Genomic DNA, 16,710 nt, shown 5'->3' on the forward strand with positions numbered 1-16,710 from the left:
TTGCCTCTCTGGCTCTCCCACCAGACACAGGGAATCACATCTCGGGCTTGATTTCATTTCTGCTTGCAGTGCCCAGCATGGTGCCTGGCACACAGAAGCCCACACTTCTTTTTAATTGTGAGTGTACAAATCCTGTGTTGCAGATGACTGCCCTGTCGACTCTCAGGAATAGCCCTAGACACAGATTGAAACTTGTCAGCTATTTATTTTAAACAGTTACTTTATGCAAGACACTCGACTCCTAATTCCTTACAGTGGCATTAATTTTGGTTTGTAACCAATCTACTTAGTATGCATGGCTGAGCCCCGGTGATGGAGTGGTCACTTGTTGGATTACTAACCACAAGATCAGCAGTTTGAAACCACCAGCCTCAATCTTGGGCAAAAAATGAGGCTTTCTTGTCCCATAAACAGTTTCAGGGGCAGAAACTCCCAGAGGCAGTTCTGCCTTGTCTTCTAGGATGGTTGTGGGTTGGAGTCACCTCAATGGCAGTGAGAGAGTGAGGGGTCAAGGTGCTTGCTATTAGCGGGTGGGGGCGGGAGGGGGAGGGTACACTCGTCTTGATTTGAAAGAAGCGATGCTGGAGCCAGGCAGATCTGGGTGTGACTCCCACCTGGAACAGCATCTGGAACACCCTAGGCCATTTATAGTTTTGAGTAAGAGTTTTTCCATTTTTAATTATATCCAAACTTTTTTTTTTTTGGGGGGGGGTGTAACATATATGTAATGCAAACTGAGCCGTTTTAGCTATTTAAAAATGCACATTTTCATGCACAATACTATGCAGCCATCACCACTATGTATCTCCAACCTTGTTCATCATCCAGAAAGAAACTTTCTACTGTTCGAGGCTCCCTACCCACTCTGTAGCCTCCAAATAGCTGTCTTTATGAATTTGTTCTTTTCCCGATATTTTATATAAATAAAATGTGTTCTTTTATGTCAAGTTTATTTCACCTAGAATAATATCTTCAGGTTTCATCCATATTGCAGCACCTCACAGAATTTCATTCATTTTTATGGTTGAATAATATCCTTTTGTGCGTACATACCGCATTTTGTGTATGCATTCATCTGCTGTTGGACACCTGTGCTGGTTTTTCATTTTATGTTACGACTTGTTTCGTGACCCAACATCTGATCCATCATGAGAATGCTCCATGTTGACACGCGAACACCATGCATTCTGCTGTCCTTGCAGGGAGTGGTCAGCTACTGCTTTGGGGTTTATAGTGTTTTTATTTGTTCTTGGTTTATAGTATTATTCAAATCCTCTATTCCCTTACATTTTATTTACTTTGTAAATTCGACAGTTTCTACATGTACAATTTAGTGACACTGGTTACAGCCATCCTCTCCTCTCCTCCTTCCTCTTTCATTAACATAAACTCACTGCCCCCTGATCTTTGTCAATTTGAAGTCCTCTGTTTCCTTAACATGGGGCCTGGTGGGGTTGTGGTTACCCAATGGGCTGTGATTGGCATGGTCGGCAGTTCAAAACCACCGGCAGCTCCGAGGGAGAAAGACTGGGCTTTCTACTCCCATAAGCAGTTACAGTCTCGGAAGGCCGTAGGGGATTGCTATGAGTCAGCATTGACTCAATGGCAGTGAGATTTCCTTAATCTTCTGACAGATTGCCATATTCATTACTGAAAGTAGAGTATTGAAGACATCAACTATTATTGTGAAATTGTCTACTCCCTCAAGTTTGGTTTTTAAGCCTCTGTTATTAGGTGCATATATGTTTATAATTGTTATACCTTCTGGATGGGTTAAACCATTTTTCAACAGACATAATGTCAGTTTTCCCTTATAATTGATTTTGACTTAAAATCTATTTTGTCTAGTAACAATATAGCCACCCCAGCTCTCCTTTGAGAGCTTTTTTTTCCATTCTTTTACTTTCAGCCTTTCTGTGTCTTTGAATCTAAAGTGAATATCTTTAGGCAGTGTATATATGGATCATTAAGGAAACCATGTTGTCAATCTCTACTTTTAATTAAAGTGTGTAAGAGGATATACCACGTGCACATGCATACGATTTTCAGTGGCCACTTCCTCGGAAGTGTGGCACCGAGTCCTCTCTGTTGTCTGTTCTTAGTCTAGACTCTACTGAAACCTGTTCACTTTGGGTGACCCTGCTGGCATTTGAAATACCAGTGACAGAGCTTCTAGCACGACAGCAAAATCCACCACAGTATGACAAACTGACAGACACGTGGTGGGTGACAAGTGGAAGCAATGGTGAGGGTGGCGCATGACTGTGCAGTTTGTTCTGTTGTGCACGGGATCGCTATGGGTCAGAACTAGACGCGATGGCGCCTAACAACCACAGCAGCAGCAACGACAACAAAATGCAGACAGCCCTGAATCCGTTTTACCAAGTATTGTTGAATGAATGAGAGAGTGAGAATGAGTGAATGGATAACAGACTATTTCCCTAGCTCAGTGTCCTGGCTGCCAGGGTATGTCTGCATAATCTCTCATAGCCAGGGACCTGACGGCTGGCTGAAAATTCAGATGGGATAAGAGAATGCCTAAGCCCCAAACTTTGTTTAACCGAGCAAAAATAAAGCAAATAAACAAACCAACCAACCAAACTCACTGAGTCAATTCTGACTCTTAGCAATCTTATAGGATGGAGTAGAACTGCTCCTGTGGGTTCCCAAGACTGTAAACTGGTACAGGAGTAGAACGCCTCATCTCTCTCCCAACAATGAAACAAGGTGTGTGTGTGTGTGTGTGTGTGTGTGTGTGTGTGTGTGTGTGTGTGTAAAAGCAGAAAGCTGAGAGTCGACTCTGAGCCTTGTGTCTGGGGCAGCAGCAGAGGTCCTGGTGCAGGGGTCCAGGGGAACAGATGAATTGCTCCTTAGACTCTGCCTGCTGAGTGTCTGACTGCCCGGAGTCCCTTCCTTTTCCTCAGGCTGTGGGCAATGTGTTGTTGGCATGGTGACCAGTCAGCCTGTTGGCCCATCCTCTGCATCTTAAGGTAACAAAGAGGCCCTGAGGGGTAGAATGGGGCCCTGCTGACGCCACTGGCTCTCCCGTGGTAGGGAGAGCCCAGTCCAGCAATTGAGGGGGCCTGGACACTAAGCCCCTGCTGTTGGAACAATGGAGTTGTTGCCCTGGTAACCAAACTAGGCCTCTACCAGGGACTCAAGGCTGAGGAATGAGGCTGGAAAGAGGTGTCCTAAGAAAGGGAGGTTGGCGCAGAAGGGGGTGTGCCTGTTCTCAGTGAGGCCACCTGGAAAGTCAGCAGGGGTCACACTTTTTAGACGTTATCCAGAAGATGACCAGAGATCTGTTGACTAGAATCTCTAAAGGAGACCAGGGTGACAGCAGTTTCCACCACTCACACGAAGTCCCTGGGCACTGGGCCATGGACAGCCAACCCATTGCAATAGCTGATGCACCTTCCCTCACTTTTTTTATAATTAAATATTTTATTGGGAGCTCTTACATATACTATAACAATCCATAATTCAATTAGATCAAGCATAATTGTACCATCATTTTCAAAACATTTTCTTTCTTCTTGAACATTGATATCAGCTCCCCTTTGTCCCCTCCCCCACCCTATGCCCAGGAACCCTTATTATATTTTATGTTATTTATGATTATTATTTGCCATCTCTTACACCATCCAATGTTCCATTCATCTACCAATCTGTCATTTGTTCCCCTTGAGAGAGGTTATATAGTCATCATTGCTATCAGTTCCCCCATCTCTTTCTGTAGACTCAGGGAATCATTACTCCCTTTACTATTTCTGAAGGGTTTATCTAGGATTTCATGCATGGAATGATCTTAACTATACAAATGAATATACACAGGTCTCACAAGATTAATGAGGTAAAACTAAGATCTTAATAGTAAGGGGAGGAACTGTTAAAGAACTAGAGGACAGTTATGTGTCCCCAGTGGGGCACCGTCCCTCATGCTCACCCTGCTCCCTTCTTCCAGGCCTCCTGAGGGATGGCTTAAGGACCAAATCAAAACCCAACTCACTGCCATTGAGTTGATGCTGACTTATAGAGGCCCTGTAGGACTGGGCAGAACCGCCCCTGTGAGTTTCTGAGAAGGCAACTCTTTATTGGAGTAGAACCCCTCCTCCCCGCACCCAACAATCTTTTTCCCTCGGAGCAGCTGGTGGTTTTGAGCTGCTGACCCTGTGGTTAGCAGTAACCACAGGTCACCTCTCTGCCTGGCTTAAGGGCAGAGACTGTGAAATCAGGATGTAGGGTTTGACAGCATGGGGGACCCTCTAACTCTGGGGTTATCTCCAAAAGTCTGGGGTGTGGATGCTATAGATGAGTGGTTCCCAAAGTGGGGATCCACCCCTTCCTCCTGGGTGTGCTGTCACTATCCAGGGGCCCAGGCAAAAAGATACCCACACTTCTTGATTTTGGCTATCGTACCATACTTCTAAATTGCCCGTGGGGTAGGGGTGGGAGGAAGTGCTGAGTAAATTTTTGCCTGAAAAGTGAGTGGTCAGCCAATTAAATTTGGGCGCCTGTGGTATAGATAGAGGTTGGAGAATTGGAGTTGAAGGTGGCGCGGTTAGGGGACACATCTCTCAAGGGCTGAAGGCAGACCTCTGCCCCGGAGTCCCTTGTCAGGCCGACCCAGGAGCATTTTGGAGGAACCAGCGTGTAGAGCAAGATGGTCCTGGCTTCGGATGGTGAGTCCATCCCTTACTGGTGCCCAGCCCGCCCGAGGGTGATTTCATCTTCCAGTCTCTACGTCCTGGGCTGTAAACCAGGAGTATCAGCACGCTGGGGTTGACGGAGGGAGAGGGCCGCAGGAGCTGTCACAGTGGGGCCAGCTGCCTCTGCCTTCTCTCCAGCCCACTTGTTTCTCCCTCCCGCCGCCCTGGCGAGAGCTCCCATCTCTCCACACTGCTGAGATGCCCGCAGCACCGGCGCCCCTCAGTCTGCCTGGGAGACTCCCCGGGAACCTGCGTGGAGCAGGACAGGGCATACCCTCATCCTATAAACAGGGTGTGTTTTTGTTTTTGGAGAAGGGTGTTTCCAGGTGTCCTTTGTCTCCGTCCGAATGCTCTCATGATCTCCCTTGAACTTGGGCTGCCTTTGCCATGCAGAACAGCAGGCGTGACGAGAGGCTGAGGGCGCACCTTGTGAAGGGCCTGGGCGCTCAGAGGGCTGGGGCCCCCAACCCCCAGGGCCCCCAACCCCATCCCCCACCTCAGGCCACCGTCCTAGGCAGTCAGGTGGCTTCAGTTGGTGGCCACCTGAGCAGAAGACCCCAGGGTGTCCGCCCAGCCCTGCACCTCGATCTCCGCCCCCGTCCTCCTTCGGCACCGAACACGACCTGCAGCTGCGTGGGCGTTCGGCGAGGGGGATGAGGGCGGGGGAGACACGAGCTCCCGGTTGCCGGGCCTCACCGGTCCTTCCAGAACACACGGGGCCCTCTGGTGGCCGCGAGGACGCATGGCCGGCGTTCCCCATCCCTGCGCCCTTCCCGGGCTGCAGCTCAGAGCCAAGGGCGGTGGGGAAGACGGGGAACGGGACATGGAGCCGGAATGCAGGGACTGGCGGCCGAGGGCTGTGGCCCTCGCCTGGTCCTTGTTTGCACGTCCAAAGCCCTGCCAGTTGTCTCCTCCAAGCAGTCAGGCTCTCCCCAAGGCCAGGTTGGTAGGCCGTCTGCAGACCGCTCTGTTGGGGTGAGAGGGTGAGCCAAGGAGAAGCCCAGAGTGCAGGTTAGACCCCACCCCTCCATTAGGCTCTTTGCGGGGGTGGGGGTGGGGGCTGTGGTGGGGTGGGGCGTGGCGGAGAAAGGGGAAAAAAAACCCTAAGAAACTCACAGGGCTCTCTAGGGCCGTTTATCTAGTTGGTGTTGCGCTTGGCAAATACAGGTCTCTCCCCTGGGGTCCTTGGAGCCGCTGCAAGAACCGAGACAGCTCGGGAGCATTCTTTTCCAGGTTGAGGGTCTCAAAACAAAACTCAATGCCATGGCTTAATGCTGACTCATAGCTCCTCAAATTCCACCCCAACCCCCCCACCCCCCCAAAAGTACTAGTACCTCCGTTGAATCTGAAATCTCTCATCCACGTAGAATGTAGGTCCTTTCTAATGAGTCATGTTGGGAAGGGAAGAGTGAGCTCAAATGAGCCCTGGTGGACTGCTAATAGCATGGTAGGCAGTTCAAACCCACCAGCTGCTCTGATGGGGAACAACGAGGCTGTTTGTCCCTGTAAAGATCTCCCGTCTCAGAAACCCTACAGAGGGTTGTTATGAGTTGGGATTGACTCCACGGCAGAGGTGTGTGGTGTGTGTGTGTGAGAGAGATGGGGGGTGTCTCTTGTAGGAACCCCGGTAGTGTAGTGGGGTAAGCGGTTCGATCCCACCAGCTGCTCCACAGGAGACATGGACGGCACTAGGTTTGTGTGCAGCTGGGTTCCCTCTGGATTATCTGCAGGAACAGCTTGAAGACGGTGAGAAAACCCCAGGTGTACTTTTGTTCCTAGAATGAACCCAGCTCGATCACCTGCCTTAGTCACCAGCCTTGGCGCCAAAGGACTGTCAGCTCTTTCCCCAGACTCCCTCCATCTTGCTAATTGCAAGGTCAGTAGTTCGAAACCACCAGCCACCCCATGGGAGAAAGACGAGGCTTTATACTCCCGTCAAGAATTACAGTCCCACAGGGCCAGTCCTACCCTGTCTTACAGGGTCGCTGTGAGTCAGCATGACTCGATGGCTGTGCGTGCAAGGCCCAAAGGTGTTCCCCTCAAGCGCTTTCAGGGGAGCATGGAGGAGTGTGGGAACCTCTCTTGACAACAGAGAACAGGAACAGGCTACCATTTAGGGCAGTCTTTAGGGGTAACTACTTTGGAGGGTCAGCTAGGTCCCTTAAAAGCCAGCCATGAGAATAGACACAAGTGGGAAGAAGACAAGGGCAGGACCCTGCCCTTAAGACATTTCTATGCGAGCACTGGAGGCTGCCAATAAACAGCTGAATGTAATTAGGGAAATGGGTTGAAATACTTCCGATGTCCTTTCCCTCGGACAGTCACCCGTTGATTGCCCCCCTTCTTCTCTCCTGTCGTGGAGCTGATTTCCACAGGAAAGGGGCGGTGTGTCGGGGTGGTGGTGGTGGGCTCACTGCCTCGAGGGAAGACCTTCAGGAAGGTAAAGATGGCATGAGACCCATGGGATTTCTTCTTGACAGATTGAGGGTACCACCTGCCGTGGTGTTGGGCCCTGCACCGTCACCATCCCTGGCCTGTGATAGTTCCTGCGTTTCTTTACCTCCACTAGAATGTATGCACCTAGCGGGCAGGAGCTGACTCCTTTGCAGGTTTTCACGCCGCACCGTTTACCTGGTCGACATTTGTGTTTAAGCCGAACTGCTTTCCCCATCCCAGTTCTTTGGCTGGCGCTTCAGACCCATATATATGTCCACCTGCCGAGGAGATGGGTTCGTGCAGCTGGCCTGAGAGCGTGGCCCGGAACACTGGTGTCCTCAGAACCGGCTGGAGCTCGTGTGTCCTGCCCTGTGAGATAGTAGGGGGAACGTTTCCCAGCCCTGCCATTGGGGATGCCAGGTGGACAACAAAAACCTAAAAATACAACCATTGCCATCGAGTCAGTTCGGATCCAGGGCCACCTGGGGAGTGTGGGCTGGAACGGGGCTTTCAGGGTTTGCTCTGGCTGATTTTTCAGAAGTTGATCCCCAGGCCTTTCTTCAGAGGTGCTTTGGTGTGGACTTGAACCTCCAACGTTTCCGTTCATAGCCGAGCACCATCACCGTTTGCACTACCAGGCACTCCAGTGTGAGACTGGGAGTTTGAAATTGGCTGGTGGAGGGGGTGGGGGTGGGGATTGTTTACACCACAGAAATTGGCCATTCCTGCAAACCAGAGACTCCCTTAATATTGAGAGATAGTTGTTAGACATTTACCATAACCCTACGGCCTGGAGGGCTTTATTAAATTTGACATCATCGGATGCACCCAGACTTAGTAGGTCTGGAGCAGTGACCGGAAATGTACACTTTGAACAAAGTCCCGGGGGATGCTGATGCTGCCCATCTGGGGACCATGCTTTGAGAGCCCGTGGCCTGCTCAAAAATACATCCAAGTTTCAAATCATCCTCTTTTCCTCAAACCCACTTGGCCCCCTGTGTTTTGTGTGGCAGGGTGCGATTGCACCAGCCACTGGTGTCCTGGGGGCTAGATGGACAGCTTTACCTCCCTTTGTGGCCAACTGACCACTCTTGCCAGCCCTCCTCTCACCATTCACCTTCTGCTCGTTCCTCGGCTAGGCTCTAGCTTGTTCAGACTCTGTCTCTCTTTGTGGAGCTGACTGCTGGGCAATCCCCCATGTTCATCCTCCCCCTGGTCCCTTGTCAACCCCACTTTTAATTCTGACAAAATGACTTTTACCACTTATACTCAAAGCCGGCCAATTTCACCTCATAAATGAACCTCTAATCCGAAAAAGGTCTACATTTCTATAATGATTCTTTAATGTTTTTTTCTCATTAGAACTTTTTTTCCCCAAACACAATTAATCTTATTAACCATAGCACAGCAGCGTGGTCTGGGTCGTTTCCAGTCGGAAACAGGTGGCTGGTGCCTCCTTCACCGATTGCGGGAGCAAAGTCAAGCTTGTGCCCTTGGCAGGGAAGGCCAAGGATTGGGATCCCTGTGCTGCCACCAGGCCGACTGTTTGCTGTCACCGGGCTTCCTTCCGCATGTCCCTAGGTGGTACAAATGGTTAACAAACTCCCTCCGAATGGAAAGGTTGCAGGTCTACCCAACTCACCCTGAGAGAAAGTTCTGGAAAATTCTCCTTCCTTCCCCCTCCCCCAACTCAACCACTGAAAGCCCTGTGGAGCACAGGTGTGCTCTGACACACTTGGGGTCATATGAGTCAGCAGTGACCACGACAAGGGGTTGTAGGCTTTGCTCACTACAGCCTCTCCTTTGGGACTGCTGTTCCCTTTGGGAGGAGCCCCTGTCCCTCCCTGTCCATTGGCTAATGCTTCCTCCACTTTCAGTGCTCGGTGTAGGTATCACCGCTCCCCCCCCCCCCCAACAGTTCCAAATCATCTTCCCGTCTCAGGCTGGGCTGGTGTGTCCACGCTTCCTTCCTCCCTCGGCCCCAGTGCTGCTGACCCTGCCGCCTCCTGAGTCCCTGGTGACCTGACTGTCTCACCCCCTCACTGCAAGCTCATGAGGGAATCACCCAGTCTTTGCTGATAACTCGTTTCCTTGTAATTCCCATTGGGTCCAGCACCCAGCAGGCTTGGCGTGGGTTGCCCCCTAGAAGACACGAAGACAAGAATCCAAGTGCAAGTTACTTATTTAGGAAGCGAGCTGAGAGATCAGCGGAAGGAGGAGGGAGAGCCAGGTGGGGAAGGGGAGAAGGACAATGAAAGGTGTCCTGTCATGACAGTTACCCCTGGGGACCACTGGAGCTCAATCCCCTGGAGGCTTCTGGGAAGAAGTATAGAAGCAGCCTCACAGTGATTCCACTAAAGGGACTTCATCCAGCGACTTCCCATCTGTGGTAGGAGAGAACTGCTTCTGGGGGAACTAACCCCCTCATACTGAGCTTGTGCGCGAGCCAGCGTTCTCCCAGAGCCCCAACAAAGCCCTTAGCCCAGTCCCAGCATTCAGGCTCCTTGACCGTGGGCAGGCGCCAGTAGCTCCAGCACAGTGCTCTCGGACAAGATGGGAGGGGCAGGGAGTCTTCGGCAGAGGAGGCTGTGTGTTCAAAGACACCCAAGGCTGAAGGAGCCTATGTGGAGGGACCTGCAGCTGACCCCCATGCACTGGAGAGGAACCCGGGCTGGGTCCCATGTCACATCAGTTTCATCTGGAGCCCCACGTCACATCCAGCCTCAAGGAGAAGCCTCCTGCAAAGGCCCATGCTTTGGAGCTTTTCTGAGTAGACATGCTTTAGGGCGCTCTCTCGGGGGATGCCCTCCATTAGACCCTGTTCAGTGTCTGGGGCGGGGTGTGCACGGTGGCCCCTCTGTGGATGAGGCTGGAATCCTATGGAAGCGCTCATCTTGGGGAACTGCTTGTGAAGGTGACACGGTTCCATAACAGTCACCCTGTGTGACCGTTGAGCACTTGCTAGGTGGTTAAGTCGCCCAAGGTCCTGCATTTTTATGGTAGTTCAATTAAAAAAAAAAATCATCATCGTGCATTTAAGTGTAAGCAGTTAGATGTGGTCCATGGCTAGGTCCATGGCTACTGTTGTAGCAAGTCCCAGAGCTTTTGCCCCCTTCTCTTCTCCACTGCGTTCTCTGCCAGGCAGCTCCTGAGCCTGCACTTCCCTGTGCCCAAGGACATGGTGGCCTGGAATCCTGCAAGGTGCCCTTCCCTTCTGGCTGAGTTTGGCCCTCAGCTCCTCAGCCTTGTGTCCAGCTGCCACCTGCAGGATTGGAAGAGCAATGAGCAGAAGGTGGCCTGATCCTTGAGCTAGATGTAGACTGCAGATGTCTGGCCACAGCCAAGACCTCCTCCTCATTAGCTACACACACACACACACACCCCACCGCCCCAGGCAGCCCCTCTCCTGGGTGTCTGGGTGGAGAGAGAGTAGCGGGAGACAGGGACACTGAATGTGTTCTCAAACTTCAAGGAGAGACCCTAGTGGAGATCCCTGCCTCACGGTGACCATTTTTGTGGTGGTGGTTGTTAAAATGAATTTTATTGGCAAGTACTTCCTATGTCATGTGATTTAATTGCTCGACCATATTAAGAAGATTTGTGCAATCACGACCACAACCAACTTCAGAGCATTTGCATCTACAGATTGACCGATCTTGGATTTATTTTGTTTTCATAGTTTTATTGGGACATAAGCCACCTGTCATGCAATAGTTCAATTCTATCAAGAAGAGTTGTACAGTCATTACTACGGCCAATTGTGGAACATTTTCTTCTTTCTTGGACTCCTTGTTATAATTAGTTTCCCAATGTCCCTCACCTTGCCTCACCATGTCCCCAAGAAACCATCAACCCCACAACGGTCTGTATAGATTTATCCATCCTGGATCTCATGTGCCAAAAAACATACAAACACCCAAACCAAATAAACAAAAAAGCTAACGACAGTAACAGGAATAAAAGAGAAAAACCTATATCAGAAAGAAAGCAGAAAATATTAAAAACTAGAACAACTTTAAAATGGGTCGGAAGGGAGATCAAATGATAAGGTTAATGTGCTAAATTTTAACCTAACCACATCTGCCATAATCCACTTTCTAATGCACTAAGCGTTATAGCAAGGGTATTCACATCCCTGGTCTACATGATCAGACAGGATTCACCAGAGGCTTATTCCACATATATTTCCCCTTCACTTATTTAAAATTTTGAAATGACTTTTAAATGGGCCAAAAGGGAGATCAAATAAGGTAAGATATTATATGTCTCACTGAATTATATCTACTGTAATTGTCTCTACAATGCTTTCTGTTAACAAGGCTAATGGCTATGGTCAGAGGGAATCACTGGAGACTTAATCTGTATGGACCCTGCAAATGGATTTGGGGCTTCCACTGTCATCCATAGCCTTCTGAAAACTAGATGGTCATAAGTTAAGCTCTAATGCAATTTCCTCCTTCAGAGTTGGATTATATTATTGATAATCCTTGGATCACAGGCAGGTATACTTCCAGGTGGAATTAGTTGATGCCTCATTTAGATGGCTACTGGTTTGAAGACAAGCAAGTCTTTAAGACCCCAGACAATTTTTCTTCTGATACTCAGGCACCATCTAGTTTCTTCCCCATACTTTGCTCTAGCACCCATATCTTCAGTGATCTCTTCATGAGGGCGAGCATCAGTGCTGAACATTTTTTACAGGAGTAGAAAGCCTCATCTTTCTCCTGGGGAGCTGCTGGTGGTTTCAAACTGTTGACCTCTCTTCTCAGTTAGCAACCTGATTCATAACCACTACACCACCAGGGTTCCAATAGTGCTGAACATTTTTATGAAGTTAGGGTGTGGAAAGCGTCTGCCTAGGCCTTACATTCGACAGGGGGGTGGGTCTGTTTTAAAATAGTAAAAGGCGCCCTCCCTCAAGGCACTGGGCATTTTCTGCGAAGCTGGGTTTTCTGTGGTCTGCTGCTGTAGAGATTCTAGGTTGGCCCAACTCTGGAGGCGTGCATTTTAGTCGAGGTGGAAGCCTACCCTGAAGACAATGGTCTCTGAAGCCTTTGCCTCGTGCAGCCCTTATGAAGGATAGATAGCATTCGAGGCTATGAGTAGCAGTAGGTTCAGGCTTGCTCAGGGAAGATGCTGGAGCTTCTAGGGTGGAAGGTCATGTGTAATGCAAGAAGTACTCCCTTTAAACTTCCTCTTATGATGATGGATCTTCCCCCCCCTCCCCAACTCCCACACCTGAAAACATATGAGGTGGCTTTTGAAAGTTGGTAGGGAAAACAGAATTAAAAGATAATGGAATTTTTTCCATGAATTTTTTGACATTCCCTTGTGCACAAAGGTAGAATATCTACCTACCTACCTACCTATCTAAATGTAGAACTGACTCAAATATAAGAAAGGGAAATTGCCAGGGGCTGGCAGTGGCGTGGGAATGGTTATGGCCCAGCCTGCAAGGCCTGGGAATTACTGCAGGCTGAGAGACCGGTGTCTCTGGCCCCACGTAGGTAAGTACTGGAGAGAGACCTCAATGAGGACTGAGAAACCAGAGCTCTTTGTGAAACCAGAGACTGGCCACCAGGGGCTAGACACAGACCAGAAAATTCTTGACCATCAGACCAGGGTCGGTGCTGGGGAGAGGGCAGATCTCAGGCTGTGGGTAGAAATTGGGACCCTGAACCTTCTTCCTGAGGGAAGGTGGGAATCTTATTCACACTTCCCTCATAGTGCAATGTCCAAGCTGAGAAACAAACACAAATCTTGCCTTCAGTTATCCTGTTTTTGAAGTTGGGATGATAAGAGGTACCGGTGCCACTGTGTTGCCAGGAGGTGTAACGTAGCATTGTCCCAGGTGAGACACTTAGAATGATCTTGGGGCAGAGTAGGAGCCCAACAAATGCTAGCTCAGAACTCGGCACTTCACTGGCTTGGCGAGCTGAAGAGATCACAGCGATCAGAGAACCTGGAAGGGATCAGAGAAGAGCAGCCCCCAGGTGGGTAGGACCCTCTTGGACAGTAAGAGGGTCTGTCTGCTGGGGAATAGATCATGCTGGGGCTGCAGAAGTCAGGAGCACGAGGCCAGCCCGAGCAGAGCATGGATCGCTGGGTCTCCAAATCCTTTCAAAGTTCCCAGGTCCTACAACACGGCGGTAACAATAGCGACCACTCACTGGCACTAGTGATACATTAACACTCTTTATCACCTTGGGCTTCCACAGCTGCCCTGTGAAGGGTATTTATCATTACTCTTATTTCATTTCTTCCAGTGAAAATCCAGCTCCGAGGCCAGTGGCTTGTTCAAGCACTCATTGCTGGTTAAGAGGCAGGGTAGGACGTGAAGCCAGTCCACGATTCAGGGAAGCAGAAAAAGCACCCCCCCCCCAAGGGTGTCATTACAAAGGGATGGGCCTCCACTGTAGCCCCCAACCCACTGCCATCGAGTCAACGCTGGCTCATACTGTCACGAGTCAATTCCAACTCACTACGGGGTTTCTGAGCCTATACGACATGATGGGAGCACACAGCTTCATCTTTGTCCCGAGGAGAGGCTGGTGGGATCGAACTGCTGGCCTGGTGGTTAGTGGCAGGCCAACATTCATTCCACAGCAGATCAGTCCTAAAATTCTTCCATACGGCCTCTCCTCTGTGCACGTGGAACCGAGGAAACGCCACGAGCAAGCCCCGCGACTGGGCACTTGGTTTCCAGTCCTTTCTGAGCCAGTTGGGGGCAGTGTCTTAGTCAGGGCACTGAGAGAAGCAAACTTGTAGAGGCCCGAGGGAATAGGGCTGTCACAGGGCAGAGAAGCTGCCATGCAGGGATGGGGCAAATGTCTGGCTTAGGATTGTGAGTGCAGTGATGGTGCCTGCTCCCTGCCTCTCCATCATTTCTGGGCTCCCGTGTCACTGGACGTAGAAGAGGTACCTGTGGCCCATTAACTGGTCACACAGGGCAGCTTCCCATGTACCTGTTTTGAAACCACCTCTAAAATGGACTGGGTTTAAGCAATGGAAGCAACTTCCCAATTATTAAAAGAAAAAAAAAGTCACACTCTTTTCCCTCCTCGTGGCCAGATTCACACTTGCCCCTTCCCCAAACTCCATTTGTCTACAATGAATCCGACGTTGCCACCGGGCCGACCAGGCCGTTCCTGCTCCTGAGAGGTCCTGGCCAGGAGAATGGCTGTTGAATGAGTCACACGAGAGAATTGAAAGCCTGTGGGCACACAAGCCACGGTGTTTCTGATCGCCTTGCATGCGTGTGAAAGATCAAGGAAGTCTGAAGCAAGGACGCGTTTGCCTGATGTTGCAGATGAGGAGTGAAAACTTCACGCACTGAACACACGCCTCTGCCCTGGAGGAAGGATGCTCCGAACGCTCCTGAGAAGCAAAGATGGTGGGACTTTGTCTCCCATGCTTTGGATGGTCATCAGGAGAGAGCAGGATCTTATGCATGATCAAGTACACCGGTGGTGACAAAGAGGAATCCCTCCAATGAGACCGACTGACAGTGGCCGCAGAGAGGGGCTCACACAGGGTACCAATTGCGATGGCTCAGCAGCCAGGGTTTCTGTTGTATACAGGGCTGCTCTGAGTTTGGGCCAACAGCGTGTGCACAAAACCCTGTTTATCCATCACATTCCAAAGCTGGAACTTCCCAAGGTGCTCCAACAGGCAAATAAACAGTGTAATACTCCTCAGGATAAGAGTGACGAAGTACGGGTTCACACACAGAGCAATTGACATTGTTTCATGAGAGAAGTCAGACTCAAATTCCACTTATGTAACATTATAGAGGGGGCAGGTAGGACTGGGACAGGGAGCAGACAGGTGGATGCCAAGGGTGAAGGGTGGGGGAGATTTCACTTTTAGGAACACATACACACACACACACACACACACACAGAGTGTAGATTTCCTTATTCATTCTCTTGTATTTTGCCATCAAGATACAAATGATACAGATGCTGTCCACTATTGACTCCTCCTCAGCACCCCTCCCTCCCCAACATAAATAACGACAGAGGACAGCTGTTCCTGAGTCTCTTGTGGGGTGATGGTGAATATATCAATGTATGCAAATGAAACCCATACAAATGTCTGCTTTCAGGAAAAAACTACATGCCAAATTGGGGGAGGTGGGGCAGTGAAGTGTGCTCTGCAGGCGACATGGCTCCCGGTCGGTCGGGGAGCTTGCTGTTCTCAAGACATCCTCTGGAAGAGTTTGGAATGAAATGGCCTCTGAAGCGCACCAAGGGCAGCGCAGCCTCGGGTACGGCGGACTGCTTCCTGGCTTCTAAGAAATGCCAAGAGCGCCAAGCCAGTGCTCCCAGCACAATGACCCAATGTTGAGCGTCTGATATTCTAGGAAAGGTGACAGAAACGTGGCTTTCTGTGGAAGCCTCTGCCAGAGGGAATGCTCAGTGCTCCACCGACCCCTGGGCTGACTCTCCCCGAAAGGTGCTCCCTGGACACACCTTCACATCTTTAGGTTAGTGCTCACCCGAGGGGCCACCATGTCGCCACTTATTCATCATCCTCTCCAGAGGTCAATTCAATACCACCCTCCGAGTAGCCAGTCTGCATCTTTCCCAGGTAAATGGACAACTAAGTTCTCCACCACCAAACCTACTGATGGCTCGTACCCCCCCCTCCCACCTCTCCTTGCTGTTGTGGGGAGAAAAACGGCGACCATCTAAGCCTGGGGAAGATGAGGTTCAGTTACAGGGAGGCTTCCAGGTTGTCCACTTCAGTCTGGTTTCAAACAAACACGACACTATAAACAGATCTTGCTCACTGACAATTTTAATTTTTGTTTTCAGTAGTGCCCTTGAAGATTCCCAAATGTCTGGAGTATCTGATTCTCCTGGGACCACAGGTAGAGACTTTGGATGGAAACACTGGGCCTCGCTCCCTGCTCTCTCCCGAGGAGCTAGGGCAGGAAGCCTTGGAGACAAGGAGCTGAGGCGTGCACCTTAATCTAAGATAGGTAACACAGTGAACGGAGGATTAGTGGAAACAGACGCGGTCTATAGAGGGCTTCAAATATACATATTCTATATATATAAACCAGTTATACAGTTCAACTGATTGGCTTCCTTGTGTGTTGTAATTAAAATACAAATGATACAGATGTTGTACACTGCCGATGTCCCCTTCTCAGTGACCCCTTCCCTCCCCAACATAAATTAACATGACAGAGGTCAGGTGATTCTAAGAGTTTTTGCTGTTGTATTTTTAAAAACAATCCTCCCATCCTCCCCTGCAAACTACCTCTGAGTTTGTAAATAGCAGCATGGAGCGGGCAGGACTGGGGACAAGCCTGGATGTCTAGCGGGAGGGTGCAGAATACTGCTTCTTATTGACTGGCACCAGATGGGCTTCTGCCTAACGGAGGTTACGAGGGGAAGCAGAGGATGTGCAAGGTGGTTTTGGCCTCCTCCAGAGAGGTGGCGGCTGGCTGGACCACGAAGAGCCCTAAAGGCCTTGAGGTTTTGGAGACAGAGCACAGCTCCAGATATGTCTTGGCTCAGTATTTACAGTTATCTTTAAGCTACATCTCCCCCCC

Source organism: Echinops telfairi, unplaced genomic scaffold (assembly GCF_000313985.2).
Source record: "Echinops telfairi isolate 266 unplaced genomic scaffold, ASM31398v2 ScPeMD7_60;HRSCAF=208, whole genome shotgun sequence".
Taxonomy (NCBI): Eukaryota; Metazoa; Chordata; class Mammalia; order Afrosoricida; family Tenrecidae; genus Echinops; species Echinops telfairi.